We start from the raw sequence: 17901 nt of genomic DNA on the forward strand, positions 1-17901 counted from the left end.
ATAGGTTCTATTTGCCAATACCTTTTCTAGCCCTTTTATAGAACTCCCTCCTCTATAGATACATAAAATCTCAGAAAACCATTTCTTTACTTGTGCAAGTCTTATCATGCACAATATACAACATATAACATATTCAGTTGTCTAGTTTCAGTATTCTTCAATTAATCAATGATAATCTTGAAATATAGTAGTCCTCCCATTAGATATCTAGTATTATAGATATCTTTTTAAAAGGGCTCATAATTCTTTGGCCTTCAAAAGTAGTTTTACCATTCTGTATCAGGGTTACAAAGAAAGAACTATTTTTTACACTAATTATAAGGAGGTTTATAGCTGAAAACAGGAAACCTTAACTCAGTTATTAAATACTATACCAAGAAATCTGGAGATAATCTTCTACCAATGAAGGATTGGGTAATTTGGATCCAATATCATGTGAAGACATCAAAAGCTACATACATGCTTTAAACATCTGCTTGAAGGCACAGAAAAACTGAAAGTAAATGTCTACTGAGATGGAGGCAAGAATGGAGATACAGAAAGATGAGATTAGTATTTGTGACCACCTTTCCCTAGAAGGACCTGCCAGATCCAGAGCAGGTGACAGGGACACTGAGTGCCTTTGGCAGCCTTCAAATTCAAAGACAGATTATACCAGCAAGGTGTAGGGAAGCCCTAATAAACAATCTTCATTTGGGGTAGAGACTTTAAGGACTGCCCCTGAGGAGTAATGGCAATTCAGAAGATAGACAAGACCTTAAATTACTTTTAAAAACAATTTTGTAATGGGTGGAGGGGTGTAGCTCAGTGGTAGAACACTTGTGTGGCATGTGAAAGGCACTAAGTTGAATCCCCAGCACTGAAAAAATACTGTGAATAAATGCATAATAAAATAATCAGATGTATAATCTATAATAAAATAATCAGATCTGTAAGGAGATAAAGCAACATAATCTAAAGTCACAAAAAACAACAACAGATAATACACAGATATACAGTACAAGGGGTCTCAGTATTAGAGCTATCAGAGATTCTAAGTATTTTTTTAAGTTTGAGAAATTGGGATCTCATCTTATTAAAAAGTGTTTGCATAGCAAGAGAAACCACCAACAGAGTGAAGAGATAATCTACAATGTGGGAAAAAATTTTTACCTGCTGTTCCTCAGACAAAGGAATATATATATATTATATACATATATGGAATATATATATAATATATATTATATAGAGAGAATATATAAAGAACTCAAAAAAAATCAGACTCCCAAAGTATAAAGACCCAATCCAAAAATGGGCATCTTACAGACATTTCTCAGATGAAGTAGAAACAGCAAATAAATATATGAAAAATGTTCAATATCACTGGTCATTCATGACAGGCAAATGAAAACAACAGTGAGATTCCATCTCACTCCAGAAAGAATGGCTGCTATCAAGAAATCAACCAATAACTAATGCTGGAGAGGCAGTGGGGAAAAAGGAACCCTTCTCCACCGTTGATTACAGTGCGGACTGGTGCAACCACTGTGAAAATCAGTGTGGAGAGTCCTCAAAAAACTAAAACTAGTGATTCCATTTGACTCAGCTACTCCCCTTCTTGGTATCTTCCCCAAAGAATTAAAAGCATCAGGGCCAGGGATTTAGCTCAGTGATTCCAGCACCTGCCTCGCAAGCACAAGGTCCCGAGTTTGATATCAAAAAGAAAAAAAAAAGAATTAAAAGCATCATAGCACAGCAATATATGTGCACTCATGTTTATAGTGGCACAGTCTGTAATAGCTAAATCTTGGAAACAGCCCAAATGCCCATCAATTGATGAATGAATAAACATGTGTTTTTAAAATAAAATGGAGTACTACTCAGCCATAAAGAAAGATAAACTTGAAACATTTATAGCTAAATGGATGCACATTGAGACCATACTCTTAAGTGAAATAAATAGGACACACATGTGTAAATACTACATTGTTTCTCTGGTGTGAGAAACTGAAAGTGTAAATGAGGACCAAAATATATAATAGATATTGTGAAATAGGAAGAAAATGTTTGAAGGGGAAGGGGAACCAGAGAGGGGGGTGGGGGAAAGGAAAGGGAAAGAAAAAAATGAGAAAAGAAGGAAGAAATGGAAACAAAGCTTTTGTAAATAAGGAGGGGTGGAGGGATTGAAGGGAAAGAAGGGCAATGGGAAAAAATAAGAACCAAGATATATCATGTACAGGTTCAAATTCCCTATGATGAATGTAATCATTATGTATACCTAAAATGTACCAATAAACTTAATTAATTTTAGAAGAAAAAGGTTGAAAATTTTGTCATAGAATTAGAAACCATTAAAAAACTCAATGGAATTTCAATAGAAACTTTAAAACAAAAAATATGATAATCAAAATTAAGAGTTCAACGAGAGATGTGGCAGGCTGAGAACAGACAGGTTAAGAAGGAAAGGTAGATTTAAAGAATATATTCAAGACAAAGTTTTAAAAGAAATAAGGGTGGAAAAAAGAATGGAAGGAAAGTAACACAGAGAATGAAATAAAAAATGTCAGTCTAATAGAATGTAACTAAAGTCCCAAATGGCATGGAGAAAATATAGCAGGCATGACATCTGCAAAAGGTGACAACTTCTCCAAACTGATGAAAGACATCAAATTTCAGATGCAAAGAGTCCTCTAAACAAAAAAAATCCATACCTAGACACATCACATTAAAACAGCTAAAACCAAAAACAAAGAAAAATTTTAAATCAACCAGAAAAAGGCCAACGTATCTGCAAATAAATACAAAAAGGAACATCAACAATGAAAGCTGGAATACAATTTAATATTATCTTCAAAGTGATGAAAGAAAATACTATAACTGCCAATCTAGAATTCTAGATACAAGAGAACAGGGTCTTTCAAGAATGATGGTAAAAGCCATGTGTGGTGGTGCATGCCTGTAATCTTAGATACTTGGAAGGCTGAGGCAGGAAGATTCCAAGGGCAATTTAGTAAGAGTCTGTCTCAAAATTTAAAATAAAAATGACTGGATAGAGGGTTGCCTAGTATGTGTGAAACCCTGGGGTAATATCCCCAGTACCACCAAAAAATAAAAACAAAAATGATAATAAAATACAGACATTTTCAGACAAACAAGAACTAATTCATCCCAGAGGGTGTACACTAAAGTTGTAAAAGAGATTTGCAAACACAAAGAAATAAAGGAAAAATAAATGAAAATTATAAATATGTGCATAATTTTAATTAAATACTGACTGTGTAAAATATCCTGTGGATTTAAACATATATAAACTTAAAATACATTACATAAATGGTATATAAGTCAGTAGAAATACAATTGCAAGTGTTGTAGAGCGACTGCATTGTCTGGGAAGAAGCTAAAAGTATCAATTAATAATACACTCTGTTAAGTCAGGGCTGCATAATATAAATCCTAGGAAAGAGGTTTACAAATTACAGCCAATAAGCCAAATTTGCCATGCAGCCATTTTTTGTGTGTTTTGGTATGGCCTCAAGCTAAGAATGTTATCCACATTTTTAAGGAGCTGGGGGGAGGATATCAATAGATGTACAAATTCTCAACAAAATACTAGCAAGTTGGGTCGGGGATTTAGCTCAGTGGTGCTGCCGCCTGCCTTGCAAGCACAAGGTCCCAAGTTCGATCCCCGGTACCAAAAAAAAAAACAACTAGCAAGTCAAATTTAATGATGTATAAGAATTACTCATCAAGAACAAGCGGAATTTATTCTAGTCATGTAAGACTGTTTTAACATCTGAAAATCAATCGATGTAACCCACATCAAAAGGCTTAAAAAGGGATGATCCTATAAGCAGATCAATAGCTGACTTTTTTGGTAACAAATGAGGCAATTTATTAACCCTTTGTCCTAATGCTTCCTGTTGGCAGCCTTCTGGTGATTCTGTCCAGACCACTCTATCCTAGGGGTCCCTTCGTGAAACCATCTGGGTCCTTTCCCACCATTTGCAGCACCTCCCCTCTGTTAGAGTTTATAGATACTGTCTCCCAAAAGGCTCATGTGTGCAGAGGTGGGGCTTTTGAAAAGTGATTAGATCACAGGGGCACTAACCTCAACAAAGGATTAATCTATTGATGCGTACATAGCAGAATGTGTGATAGGGAGGTGGGGACTTCTTGGAGGGAACTGGTCATGGGGCCGCAACCTGGACAGGTACATGCTATGCCTGGCCCCTCTCCTCGCTCTCTGACTCTTCCTTGCTCTTTGTTTCCTGACTGCCATCAGGTAAGCAGCTTTTTCCTCCACCACATCATTTCTGCCTTGGAGCCAGCTCCAAAATCTTCAGCCAAAATAAGCCTTTCTTCCTTCAAGTTGTGTGTCAGATGTTTTGTCCTAGTGAAGAATACCTAACAGCCACTGTGAAAGGTAGTTTGGCAGTTTCTTACAGAATTAAACATACTCTTACTACAAGATCTAGCAATCACACTCCTTGGTATTTAACCAAGTAAGTTGAAAACTTGCATCCACACAGAAACCTGCATATACATGTTCACAGCATGTTTATTCCTAATTGCCAAAGGTTGGAAACAATCAAAGTATCATTCCAGCGGTAAATGGATATGCTGTGGTACATCCATAAAGTGGAATACTAAGCACTAAAACGGAATAAGCTATTGAGCCAGGAAAAGACACAGAAGAAATTTAAATGCATATAACTAAATAAAGGAACCCAGTCTGAAAAGACTACAGAATGCTTCCAACAATATGACATCCTGGAAAAAATAAAGCTATGGAAATAGTAAAAAAAAAAAAAAAAATCAAAGCCAGGCATAGTGGTATACACCTGTGATCTGAGCACTCGGGAGGCTGAGGCAGGGGGATCACTGTGAGCTCAAAGCCATCCTGGGCTACACAATGAGTTCAAGGCCAGTCTAAACTACACAGTAATATGCTATCTGAAGAAAAAGAAAGAAAGAAAGAAAGAAAGAAAGAAAGAAAGAAAAAGAACGAACGAACTTAAAACAATAGACACAGTAATATATAATATTTAAACAAATATCAGTAATTGCATTAATGTATAATTAAATATCTTAAACATAAGACAAAAGAGAGGCTGTTGGTTTGGGACTTGAGAGCGGCGGCCGCTAGAGCCCGCGCCATGGTGGAGGAGGAGGTCGGTGGCGGCATTAGCGAGGAAGAGGCGGGACAGTATGATCCGCAGATTCGTCTGTGGGGATTGGACGCTCGGAAACGATGATCCTGGAGCTCAGTTCCTCATTCATACTGGGTCCACCGGTCGAAATAGAGCTGAAGCCTCTTTGGAAAGAGCCCAGAATCTCAACCCCATGGTGGATGTGAAAGTGGACACTGAGAGTATTGAAGAAACCTGAGTCGTTTTTCACTCAATTTGATGCGGTGTGTCTAACATGCTGTTCCAAGGATGTCATAGTTAATGTTGACCAGATCTGTCACAAAAACAGCATCAAATTCTTCACAGGAGATGTTTTTGGCTACCATGGATACACATTTGCCAATCTTGGAGAGCATGAGTTTGTAGAGGAGAAAACCAAAGTTGCCAAAGTTAGTCAAGGAGTAGAAGATGGACCTGACACCAACAGAGCAAACCTTGATTCCTCTGAGACTACAATGGTCAAAAAGAAGGTGGTTTTCTGCCCTGACAAGGAGGCGCTGGAGGTGAACTGGAGCAGTGAGAAAGCAAAGGCCACCCTGAAGCACACAACCTCCGATTACTTTCTCCTGCAAGTGCTTCTGAAATTCCGCACAGATAAAGGAAGAGATCCTAATTCTGATACCTATAAGGAAGATTCTGAGTTGCTGCTTCACATTCGGAATGATGTCATTGACTCTCTGGGTGTGAGTCCTGACCTGCTTCCCAACGACTTTGTCAGGTACTGCTTCTCTGAGATGGCCCCAGTGTGTGGAGTGGTTGGAGGGATCTTAGCACAGGAAATTGTTAAGGCCCTGTCAGAGCGCGACCCTCCTCACAACAACTTCTTTGATGGCATGAAGGGGAACGGAGTCGTGGAGTGCCTGGGCCCCAAGTGAGCAGGGACCTGGCACTCCCCAAGATGCTGCCCGCAGCATGCCCACCTGTCCTCCCCCTCCTGTCCCCAGCTAGGCGTCTCCTGACAGGGTGGAGTGAGGCATCAGCCCAGCACAGAGCCACCATGCGTGAGGAGGTGGTGTCTGGTGCCAGTTCTGTCTCCTGCAACTGTGCCTTCATTCCAGCACTGTCTGGGACCCACGCGCCCCAGGCCCGCCAGCTCCCCCGAGTGTGGTCTCCTGCTCGCTCCCTTATGACATCTCTGTCCTGGCGCCATGGACATCACTGGCTCCTAGGGGACTGGTGGAGACTCCGCCAGCAGCCAGCACACCTCCTTGCTTAGGAGCCTCTTGTCACCTTCTTGGACTTACTCCCCACCTGGTGTCACAGAGAGATGAGTGTGACATCAGGTGGGGAGCACGGCCTGAGCTGGGTGACACTGTGGTGGAACCACTGGTCCACGCTTAGACAGGTGCCCTTAGCCGGGAAAACATGACAGCCAGAATGTCCTTCCTCCAGAATTTGACATCCTGGAAAACAACAGGTGGGATCGGGTGCAGCTCTTGAGTTTGAGTTTAGGATTAGTCGCGTTCCAGCCTGGATTTCGGAAGGGGAAAACATTACCAAGTTCTGTGGCCAGTGGAATATTAGCGGGAGAGCCTGTTTTAGAAAAGCAGATTCCTGGGTCCCACTGCAGAGATCCCCCCTAGAAACCAGGCAGCTCTGCACTTCGAGGTCCTTCATTCACCCCCTGAATGGCAGCTGTTGGTGTTTTGCATATTTCCTACATGGTTCTTTAATAAGGAATGATAATAAAGTTATTTGCTTTAAAAAAAAAAAGACAAAAGAAAAAACTATGTTTTTTTACAAGAGCTCTTTATACTTAAAACATAAAGAGTAAGGAAAGGGTGAAAGAAAAAGGAAGATATTGCAAGCATTAATCCAAAGGTAGATGGTAGATCTGTATTAATGTCAGATAAAAGAGATCTTCAGTCAAACAAACACTATTAGAGGTGATGAGGGACATTCATAAAGTAAAGGCTAAATGCACCAGAAAAGTATGACAGTTTTGAACTTATACTTACTATAGCCATTAAATATCTAAGACAAACATTCTAAGAACAAGGAAAAAAGATAAATTCACAACAATAAGGGGAGAATTTAACCGTTACTGATAACTAATAGAATAATCAGATTAAAAAAAAACAGTTAGAAAACAGACAATTTAAACCATCCTGACCTACCATATAGAAAACTACCCAATAACCACAGGCTACACATCCCTTTCAAGCATGCATATAACATTTATAAATATGTAATTTTTAGAAGACAATCTCAAAAAAAATTGTTAAAAAGATCAAAATTATACAGTATATGTTCTCTTACCACAATGCAACTAAAGTCAACACAAAGAGGTAAGTGGAAAAGCCACATGTCCTTAGAAAGCAAAAAAATAGATTTCTAAATAGCATGAATCAAAAAAAAAGGTCCCAATAGAATTAGAAACTAGAACTAAATGAAAACTGATATTACATATTAAAACTTATTGGACAAAGACTTCTGCTTCCAGGAAGTCAGAATACTTGTATTCCTTCTCCCTATTACGTTCACTAATACAATTAAATGTCCTGGGCATTACATATGTAACAAACACAATATGATGCTGGCAAATGAAGACTAGAAGACAGAGCAGCTAACGACCTCGAGATGTCAGAACACTCACAGTGCTAAGCTCCCCAGGCTCTCTCCTCCGTATATCTCAGACTCAAAGCCAAAGAAGCTGGCAACCAGCAAACACCAATGGATCCTTCACAGCCTGCCCTCCACCCAAAGGAACAAGAAAGGGAAAACCTAGGAAGACAGAAAACTTTTAGACAATTACAATCTACTCCATCACTACCTCATCCACACAAGCAAAGACCTAGGAAAGAGATCAGGCTTCCACTCTGACCAGGCCGTAACAAAGTATGCCAACAACTTGCAGGGAAGGTATACAAAAAGGCTGAGTACAAACTGTTCCCAGAGCTTTCATGTTCTCTGCGCAGTAATGAAGTCCCATGCTCCTGCAAGGTCCTTGAAAAACACATAGGGGAAACCTCAACTTACATTCCCACTGAAAGTAAGGAAAACCACGTACCTCACCCTATGAATGAACTGTCACAGAAGGCCTAGGAGAGAATTAAGACAGGTACCATTGCCCCAGGGATAACACAGCACCCTCCTCAGCCATCAGTGGAGAGCACATGGAAAGCCAGACTTCAAGTTACTTGGAAATAATGAGGAACCCTCCCAACTCTGGTGTCACTGAAGGCCAGTTGGGGAATCCTTTTTCCCTGCCAGAGTAGAGTCAGAAAAAGCCAACTAAAAGAACATTTAAGTAGCATCAACAGTCTTAACACAGGACCCAAAGACCCAGTTTCAACAGAAAACATCAAGTCATATCATGAATACAGATTTTTAAACCCAATGATAAGAGACAATACATGCCAACACTGATAACAGAGATGTTATGGTTATCTGAGAAAGACTTTAAAGGAGTCCTGATTTTTTTAAAAAAGTTTCACCAAGCAATTACAAACAAGATTTTAACCACTTAGCAGTCCCATTATTTAAATACAAGATGACCAAAAGTTGCATATTTTTGTTAATTTTTATAAGATAATACAACAGGAAATATAAAAATGACAATTTTATCAAATTTATTCAAAACAAGAATTGACTGGTTGAAATGACACCTGCCTGAGCAATGCTCAGGATAGTCTGTACCTAAAAAAACACGCTGCCCAAGTAATGCTTTGGGTAAACTGTTAAGTGGTTAAAAAGTGAGAGAAAGTAACAGCAAAGAAATACAAATCTTTTTTTTTTTTTTGGTACCGGAGACCGAACTCGGGTCCTTGCGCTTGCGCAGCAGGCAGCGAAACCACTGAGCTAAATCCCCAGCCCAAGAAATACAAATCTTAATTAATAAACACCAGAAGACTTTAGAACTAAAACGTATATTGACTGACTTGAGTAGATGAGCTCAATAGCAGAAATAGGAAAAAGAAAAGGCAAGAAGCCAGCCATGGTGGCATGTATCAATAGTCCCAGCTTCTCAGGAGGATGAGCCAGGAGGATCACTTGAGCCCAGGGGTTCAATGTCAGATTAGGCAACAAACAAAAACCTCATTTAAGAAAAAGAAAAGAGGAAAGGAGAGGGGAGGGGGGGGGAGGGGAGGAGACAGAAGGAGAAGGGAGGGGAGAAGGAGAAAGAAAGATGAGGGAAGGGGAAGGAAAAGGAGGGAAACAGATTACAGAAATTATCCCAGTGGAATAACAGACAAAAAATAGCAACTGCTGCTCAGAGACTTTTAGGACTACAATCAAATACCATTGCTGTTATCAGGGTATGATTCCAGTTATGTGAAACACCCAAAATAGGTAAATACATAAGAGTCAGCAGATTGGTGGCTTAACAGGGGTTTGGTGGAAGGATAAGTGGACACACTGACTGCTTAATATGCTTTGAGTGATAAAAGTATTTTGGAACTAGATAAAGGTGATAATGTACACAGCATTGTAAATATAATAAATGCCACTGAATTACTGACTGCAAAATGATTAATTTTACATAGGCTTCATGTCAAAAAGAGAGAGAGAAATGAATCTGGTACTGGATGTGAGGTCATCTGACTCACTGACAACAGAAATTAAAAACCAGGCAAAAATGAGAGAGAATGCAGGCAAAGCTTTAATTAAGAAGACAGAAAAAAACGGGAAAGGGACTTCAGGCCCAGAAAAGCTGAAGGGGCACACACTGGAGATTATCAGACTGGTCCATTGACAAAGGAACGGGCAAGTTTTCTCTGGGCTGCTGGGGTGGGCGGGCAAGGGTCTGGCTGATCATTGTCTGAGTTCCAGTCTGCAAAGTGGCTCCAGAGACGTCCTCATCATGTGAGAGGGTGTCTTCGTCATTTTTCTCAGCACTGGGACAAAATACCCAATGCCTGTAATATAAAGGAAGAGAGATTTATTTTGGCTCACATTTCAATCCACATTCGGTTGGCTCCAAGGCAGAACATCATGGCAGAGGGGCATGGTAGAGGAGAGCTCCTCTCATTACTGAGGCCAGAAAGCAGAGGGGATGGACAGAGGAGCCTGGAAGAAAGACTTTTCCAAGTCACGACCCCATTGACCCACTTCTTTCAACCAGACCCCATCTCCTAACACGAAATCACCTACAAACCCTCATAATCCAATTACCCTTCAAAATTCTTTACTATGGGGCCAGGGATTTAGCTCAGTGGTTCTGCTGCCTGCCTCTCAAACACAAGGTCTCGAGTTCAAATCCCAGTACCCCCCCCCGAAAAAAAATCTTTACTATGAGGCTTTGCAGGGATATCTATACATAAACCATAGGAGTGGGCAATCCGGTTCACATGAGATGACTGATCCTGCTGGGGGGGGACGGACCTCATCATGAGGTGATCTGTCTACAGAGGGTCTGCTGCAATCCAAGATGTCTGCTGGTTTAAGGCAATGACCACAGAGTTCTAAGTGACACTTCAGGGGTACGGAATAGAAGGTTATAAAAGGTGGCAGTTTAATGCCCCTGCAAATCTTGAGGATATCCTAATTATTCTTATTTTAGTGTCCTCAGTCTTGAATAAGCATGAGATAAGCTAGGTAAATTTAGGGCCAAGAAACCAGTCTTTATGCAGGTACTCTGTAAGTGATTAATATACCTACTATATGCAGAGCTGAGTAGGAATCTGACCTAAAATTTTAAGGTAATAAAGGAGACATATATAAAATAAAAGCAAAGATGTTAAACTGTATCCTGCTTTTAGCTACCCATTAGGCATATGTAGGGCCAAGAGTCGGTGCTTTTTAGCAAAAGCAACTGTTAGGTCTCTGAAATCTAACAAATTAGTAACTTAAAGGCACATGAATCTAATAAATGATGTACACAAAAGAGTACAGTAAACACCATGCTTGATTTTAAAATCTCAAAATCTCTTCCCTTTGAGAAGGTGATCAGGACAAGAAAGTCATTACAGTCACTTTTACTCAACACTGTACTGAAGTTATAAAGTAATAAAAGGTAGAAAAATTTTAAAAAGGAAAAAAAAACTACAGATATTGTGTATGTAGAAAATCTAAAACAATCCAGAGAAATTTATTAGAAAAAGCAAGTTAGCAAGACAGATTACACAAATCAATTTCATTGTATGTATCAGAAACAAAATATTTTAAAGACTATGAAAGATAACCTCAAAAAGATCAAATATCTAGGCAAAAAGATGTGCAAGATATTTTATGGAAAAATTATGGCTTACTATTGAGAGAAATTATGAAAGAGCTAAGTGTATAGACTGTAAAACATTGTAAAGCTATAAATTTCTCCAAATTGATCTAAAGATGATCCAATATAAATCAGGATCTAAAGGGGAGGGACACATGTAGATATGTGTAACAATAAATGTTGACTCAAAGCTGTACATAGAACTGCAAAAGGCCAAAGCCAATAGCAATGGAAATTATTTTTAGAAACAATATGGGAAGATTTTTATCTACTGCATATCAAGACTTATAAATCTACTGTAAGATGATATGGTATGTCTTTGACTTAATTATAGACAAAAGATATCAATAGAACAAAATATAGTCCAGAAAGAGATTTGCTCACTCAAGACACATAATTTAAAATGAAAGTAGTTTTTGCTAAACAGTAGGGAAAATGTGTCTTCAAAAAGCAGTGTTGGAATACCACATTATCTTGTGGAAAAAAAGAAACTCACACCTTTACATTATAAATTATAGTTGGACTGAATATCTAAACATAAAAAGAAAAAAAAATGCTGCTAAAACATGGGACAATATCTTCAATAATTCAGGGAATTGGAAAAAAAGTATATTCAAAAGGCTAAAAGGTAATTCCCTGATAAATAATGGTTAAGCACCTTTTCTTTGTTTATTACTGGCCACTTAGATATCTTCTTTTGTGAAATGTCTATTTGAGTCTTTTGCTCAACTTTTTCTATTGACTTGTTTTCTTACTAATGTGTAGAAATTCTTTATAAAATTAAAATCACAATGAGAAAAACAAAAAGATGGACAAAGTTTGCAAAGATGCAACAGGTCACATATTAGTACATCTATTTGGTGGGGGGGGAGGATTAGCATTACCTAAAAAATTAAAGAAATGACTCAGTAATTCCTCTCCTTGGCAATATACCCAACTGAAATGTGAGCAGGATACCAGGAGATTTATAAGATACTCTTCAATCTAATGCTTTTAGCCTTAAATTTATTTTTTCATCCATATTGAGAAACAAGCTTCAGGAGTGTGTGGGCTAAAGGTAAGTCCCCCAAAGCTATGTTACTTCCTAATCTCTGGCTGCTATGGATATTATCTTAAACAGTAAAAGATGTGATGAAGGAGCCTGAGAGGAGGATCTTATCCTCGATTATAGGAGTAGGTCCTAAGTAGAGTAAGGGTGGGTCCTATGTATTCTTCTAAGGAGGAAAAGAGGGAGTCTTGAGACTAGAGAAGAGGAGGCAGCAGGAATGGAAGACATAGCCATTCACTAAGAAATGCCTAGAGCCACAAAGAACTAGAGGACACACGTGAAGAATTCTCCCCTAGAGCCTTTGGAGGGAATATGGCCCTGCCAACAACTTAATTTCAGACTTATAGTCTCTAAAACTGCAGGAAAATATTTTGGGGATTTTATTACTCTGAAAATGATAATTTGTTATAGCAGCCACAGATCACTAATACAGTGGTTTCTTCTATTGAAAAATAATGAATTTTACCCAAACTCAAAATTTGTACCAAAATTTTAAACTGCTAACATAAGCTTTTCTAATTTCAAAGTCAATACACAGACACCAGTTACCCACAGGACACCTAAGCATGTATTAGACACTCAAAATATACAAGAAATATACAATTTCTATTGCATAATTTATCATATAAATAAACTCACAATACAATTTTTTTTAAGTCCACAATTCAAACCATAATAAAAAAAATGGTGAATATTATCTTAGCCTCTTAATCAGTGAACACTTATTGGGCTAGTCTCCAAAAGGCAGTTTAAAAAAGACTAGCGCAACCCCTTATCCAAATTCTTCCTCTTCCTTTCTTTCCAACTATTACAATCACATAATCACAACTACATGTCCTTCCTACCTCTTCTTTTGACTCGTTCCAGCACTACAGACCTAAATAAGACATTTTCTTCTGTACATCATTGAATTTCTTAAGCAGTAAGTGGTACAATGTCTGCCCAAAAGTATGGTAATTCAAAATATTCAAAAAGCACAGCTGCTGATGCTCATGGAAAGCTTCCAAAACACATTTCATTAAAAAGCACATGCTATGCTTTTGAACATTTCAAAACAATGCTTTAAATACTACATGCCCCCCAAGTGAATGTTGTTTTTAAAAACAACATTAAAAGTCTACAGATAACCTACATCAGGCATTTACTTCATTAATAAACAAAACACTGAAAATGAGTTTCTTCAAAATCCAGAGAATTCTACACTAGTCATTCAATAGGCTTTCGGATGGCCATACCAGGATGTCTTGTGTGCAAAAGTATGTCACATCTTGTCACCCTGCCAGAACCTGAAGTGCAGCTGGGAGCAGACCCTTCAAAGCCCTGGTAAGGTGCCAGGCCTCATAACTGTGATTTACAAAAAAGGGGGGAGGGAGGAAGACATGTATTAGAGTGGTTAGCAATCAACCAGCAAGCACTAAGAATTAAAATGTTATTCTATTCTTATAATCTTACTGTTTGCCTCTGCACAGCTTAATTCTCATAAAAGAATTCTGGAAAAGAGGATACACTAACCAGTCAACCTCAAATGCTTAGTTGTAATAAATTATGAAAAGACAACTTTTGCCCAAATCGTATTTCAGATTCATTGTAATGTTTCTTAGTACAGGCTCTATGACATACAACATGGGGATTCAGGAGCACTAAGTACCTCTGCGTGAGATGCAGAGTCTGTTTGCTCACAGTCCCATCTTTCTCCCTAAATAGAAAAGACTGCATACAGCTCCTAATGTACTCAAGACTGTCTACTAATACTTGGAGAGGTAAGGCAGGGTCTTGAAAGACATGTAGTTTATTCTCGGTTACTGGAGAACCGCTGACAGATTTTTAAGCTTGTGGATTGATGAGGAACAGTAAACGGTGAGATGAGATTTGTACTTCAGAAAAGGAATCTCACATCTGGAAAATTATTTGTTTTTAAAATAAAATCTGATTTAATTTTATTTCCATGAGGCATATGCCTTATTCTGAAAACATTATAAGAAAAAAATTGATATTTTTTACTGCAGCTGATATAAACATCCTTTTTCATCTTTTAGAATGTCAAAAAGACAGCCAGAAATGAAAAATATAAGTCATCCCCAAGACACACAGGTTAGTTTAAAAACCTTTTATCTTTCTTTAAAAGCAATTAAACAACCAGCATTTATTGAGTGACTACTACACCATTATTTACCAAGGGGTCTACCAATAACAAGAGGTCTCTGAGGGATACAAGGAAATATACAGCTTGCCAAGCCAAGCAGACTTCTCCTGAGCAAGGAAGAGCTTGCCCATATTCACAGAACTACTGATATTTTCCAAGTGCCACGCACTTTGCTGTGTATAGGGATACAGATACACATATAAATTTTTTTAATGTTTCTTCTCAAAGAATTTATTCATAGTGGTCAGTGGAATAAATATGTTGCTATAATTTGGCGACATTGAATGTTCCCCAAAGGTTCCTGTGTTAAAGGTTTGATGCCCTGGTAGCACTATTGGGAGGTGCCATGGACCTTTGAAAAAAAGGGCCTCATGGGAGTCCCTGTGTCATTGAGGGCCTGTCCCCAAGAGGTATTGTGGGCCCCAGTCCTTTCTTGCTCTTCTGCTTTATGGCCATGGGGAGAGTTAGTACTCTCTACCATTCCATTCAGCATGCCCAGCAAAGACCCAAAGCAAAAGGTATGCCCCACCTTGGACTAGAACTTCCAAAACTGTAAAGCAAAATAGACCTCTTTATAAGTTAATTATCTTAGGTATTTCATCATAATGCTGGAAAGCTAACTAATCAACAATGCTGACTAAACAAGGATCAGAAGCTATTAAATCATTCCTGGACTATTGAAATATCCTACTATTTACATATGTTATCTTTTCAAAATAAAAAAAAAAATCACAAAGTTTAAAATAATAAACATTGTAATATATTTATAGGAAGTATGGAGCCCTAATTCTATTAGTGAAGTTATCAAGGAAGACTTCACAAAGAAGATAACTCTAAGCTATTGGTGGCAAACCTATAGCATGCATGCTGCAGTGGGCTGTTTGTACCATGGAGAGCTCTAAAAAGTTTGCCACCACTGCTCTAAGCTAAAACTAGGGAGATGTAGGGAAGAAACTTCAAATGTAAAAGTATGGAGACAGAAAGGAAGAACATCATTGGGGTGGAACCCAGAGAAGTAAGGCAGGGTCTTTAAGGCCATGTAGTTTATTCTTGGGTAATGGAGAGCCACTGACAGATCTTAAGCTTGTGGATCAATGAGGAACACTAAAGGGGAACATTAGATTTGTATGTCAGAAAAGTAACTCAGTTTTCCAAGACATGGAGAATAGATTTGGGGGGAAGAATGGGTAGGAGAGAGAGAAAGCATACAAGAAAGCAATGATAAAGACCTGAATGAAGAGAGTGGCAGGAGGTAGTAAAGAGGAAACACTCTTGAATCTGGAAGCAGGAGAAAGTAGAGCTCACAGATACCAATACCCTTCTCCCCACAAAAACCAAAAACTTTTTAATGTCCCTAATTAAAAGGCCACCCAGGAAAACAGAATAGTAAAAAACACAATACAAAAATGGAATCCAGTAAAAGTGAAAAGAAAGGTGTTTCCAAGACTACAATCACTTCAGGGGCTAACCCTACACAAGAATGAAAACCAAGCACAGCAACTTTGCAAAAGCTTCCCAGTGAACCGTAAACAGAAACGCAGTAAGATGCTCAGAATATCCACCCTTCTTCCATGAGGGTTTCCTAAGCAGAGGGGCAAATGCTAAAGCCGACTCTGTGAGGAACAAAGACAAAATAAAGATTTTGCTCCTTAAATGTCCACCTGCTGCTCCTCCTCATTCTTTTCTTCAAACAAATCATCTCTATAGCAACATAATCGTAAGAAATTTGTGGGTGGAAAGCATATGTTTGTTCAAAAAGATGAGAACTCAAAATTATAAGCTACTTTAGATTTTCCTTTAAAACAAAAGATACAATATATCCAGAGATAACTGAAAAGATAAGAAACAGATATGAAACCAAATATTTTTAAACATAAGGAAATATAAAAATTGTATAATTGAGGCTGCACATGTTTACATGGAAATTCTTTTTATAGGTTACAATGACACCTTGTGGTAAGACTCTTCAAATTATACAAATTATTTTGGAAAACATTTTTAGAGCAGAGGTACATCAAAACTGGTTTAGAAAATAGGAAAGACCAAAACAATAGTATTGTAGTGGTATGTGCATGTACAATAATCCATTTGGAAACTTACGGGCATAAAACCAATAATTAGGTAAGCAAACAATAAATGATATAAACAATAAAGTATTATACTATCCCTTTCACTTCAACTAAAATTAGCATAACTTTTTTAAATGATGCAAAAAAAAAAAAATCACTTTTACAACCCAAGCAAAAATTTGTAACATCAGTGATTCCTTTATCTGAGAATATTGGCACATGGTTTATAAACTACGAAAATAATTCTGTATTCCTTTCTTGCCAATTGAAAATAATTGATAAGGTAACAGATGGGAGAACATCAACTTGATTGGTTTTGGAATCTACCTGGGAGATTAGAAAAGCACACTTCTAGGTGGGTCACAGAGGTGTGGCCTTGGATCCGTATCTGTTCCCTTACACTTTCCTCTTTGGCAATATTCCTCTGCTCTGCTTCCTGGCCACCATGAACGAAGCATCTTTGCTCTACTATACCCTTCCTACATGATGTTCTTGTCTTGGTGCCTGCTAACCATGTACTGAATACCCTAAAACCATAAGCTAAATTAAATCTCTCCTTTAACTTGTGTGTATGAGGTATTGTGTACAGGAATGGGAAAGCTAATAAAGAAAACTAATTCGATCCCTGGTACCAAAAAAAAAAAAAACTGAGTTGTTGCTGTTACTATTCCTGACCCTGTAGTTTGAGTCTTTGAAACTGGTTTGTAGGAGGCACTTGGAAAAGTTAGAGGATGCCAGCTACAGAAGCCTTAGAATATTACCAGCAGTGGCTGATGGGTGATTCTGATAGGAGCTCAGAAGACCAGAATGCTGATAAATGCTGAGCAATAAAGGCCAGACTCAAGAGGTTTCACTTGGGAAAGAGGACTTCATTGGCATGGTAGAGGCCATGTGTGTTATACTGGCAGAAAATCTGTCTACATCTCATCTATGTCTTGAGATTGCAGAAAACTGAGATTAAGGGTGGTGGCCTAATTAATTTGACAAAGGAAATTCCAAGCTGGCCCAATATTCAGGCTGTGGCATGGGTGCTGTTGCATGCTTTTGTCAGACTGGTAGTAAGAATCCAAGGCAAAAGGCAGAGGAAAAAAATTAGAAAAACTTAAATTTGGGTCAAGAAGGAACTACACTTAAATTGGGGCCAAACAAGGTATGGCTGCTGAAAAGATCAGCACCACTACAAAGAAACCAAGTACTCTATACAGGGATAAGAAGAAAGATGCCTTGAAGAGATTTCAAATATCAAAAAAACTCCACCCACTGCAGGCTTAAGGGTGCAAAAGTATTAATCTTTTATTTGAAAAGACAGTCCCTGG

General features: G+C 38.3%; 1 protein-coding gene and 1 pseudogene across 2 annotated transcripts in view; one reads left to right on the top strand and one right to left on the bottom strand.

The window, feature by feature from the left end:
• Nucleotides 1-17901, bottom strand: part of Cep83 (centrosomal protein 83) — a 140644-nt gene that overhangs the window by 110498 nt on the left and 12245 nt on the right. The gene's annotated exons all lie outside the window — the stretch shown is intronic.
• LOC101714711 (SUMO-activating enzyme subunit 1 pseudogene) lies at nucleotides 5121-6119 on the top strand (annotated as a pseudogene).

This window comes from Heterocephalus glaber, unplaced genomic scaffold, assembly GCF_053883595.1.
Source record: "Heterocephalus glaber isolate CG9 unplaced genomic scaffold, H.glaber_assembly_v1.0 deba00001572, whole genome shotgun sequence".
In the NCBI taxonomy this organism is placed as follows: Eukaryota; Metazoa; Chordata; class Mammalia; order Rodentia; family Bathyergidae; genus Heterocephalus; species Heterocephalus glaber.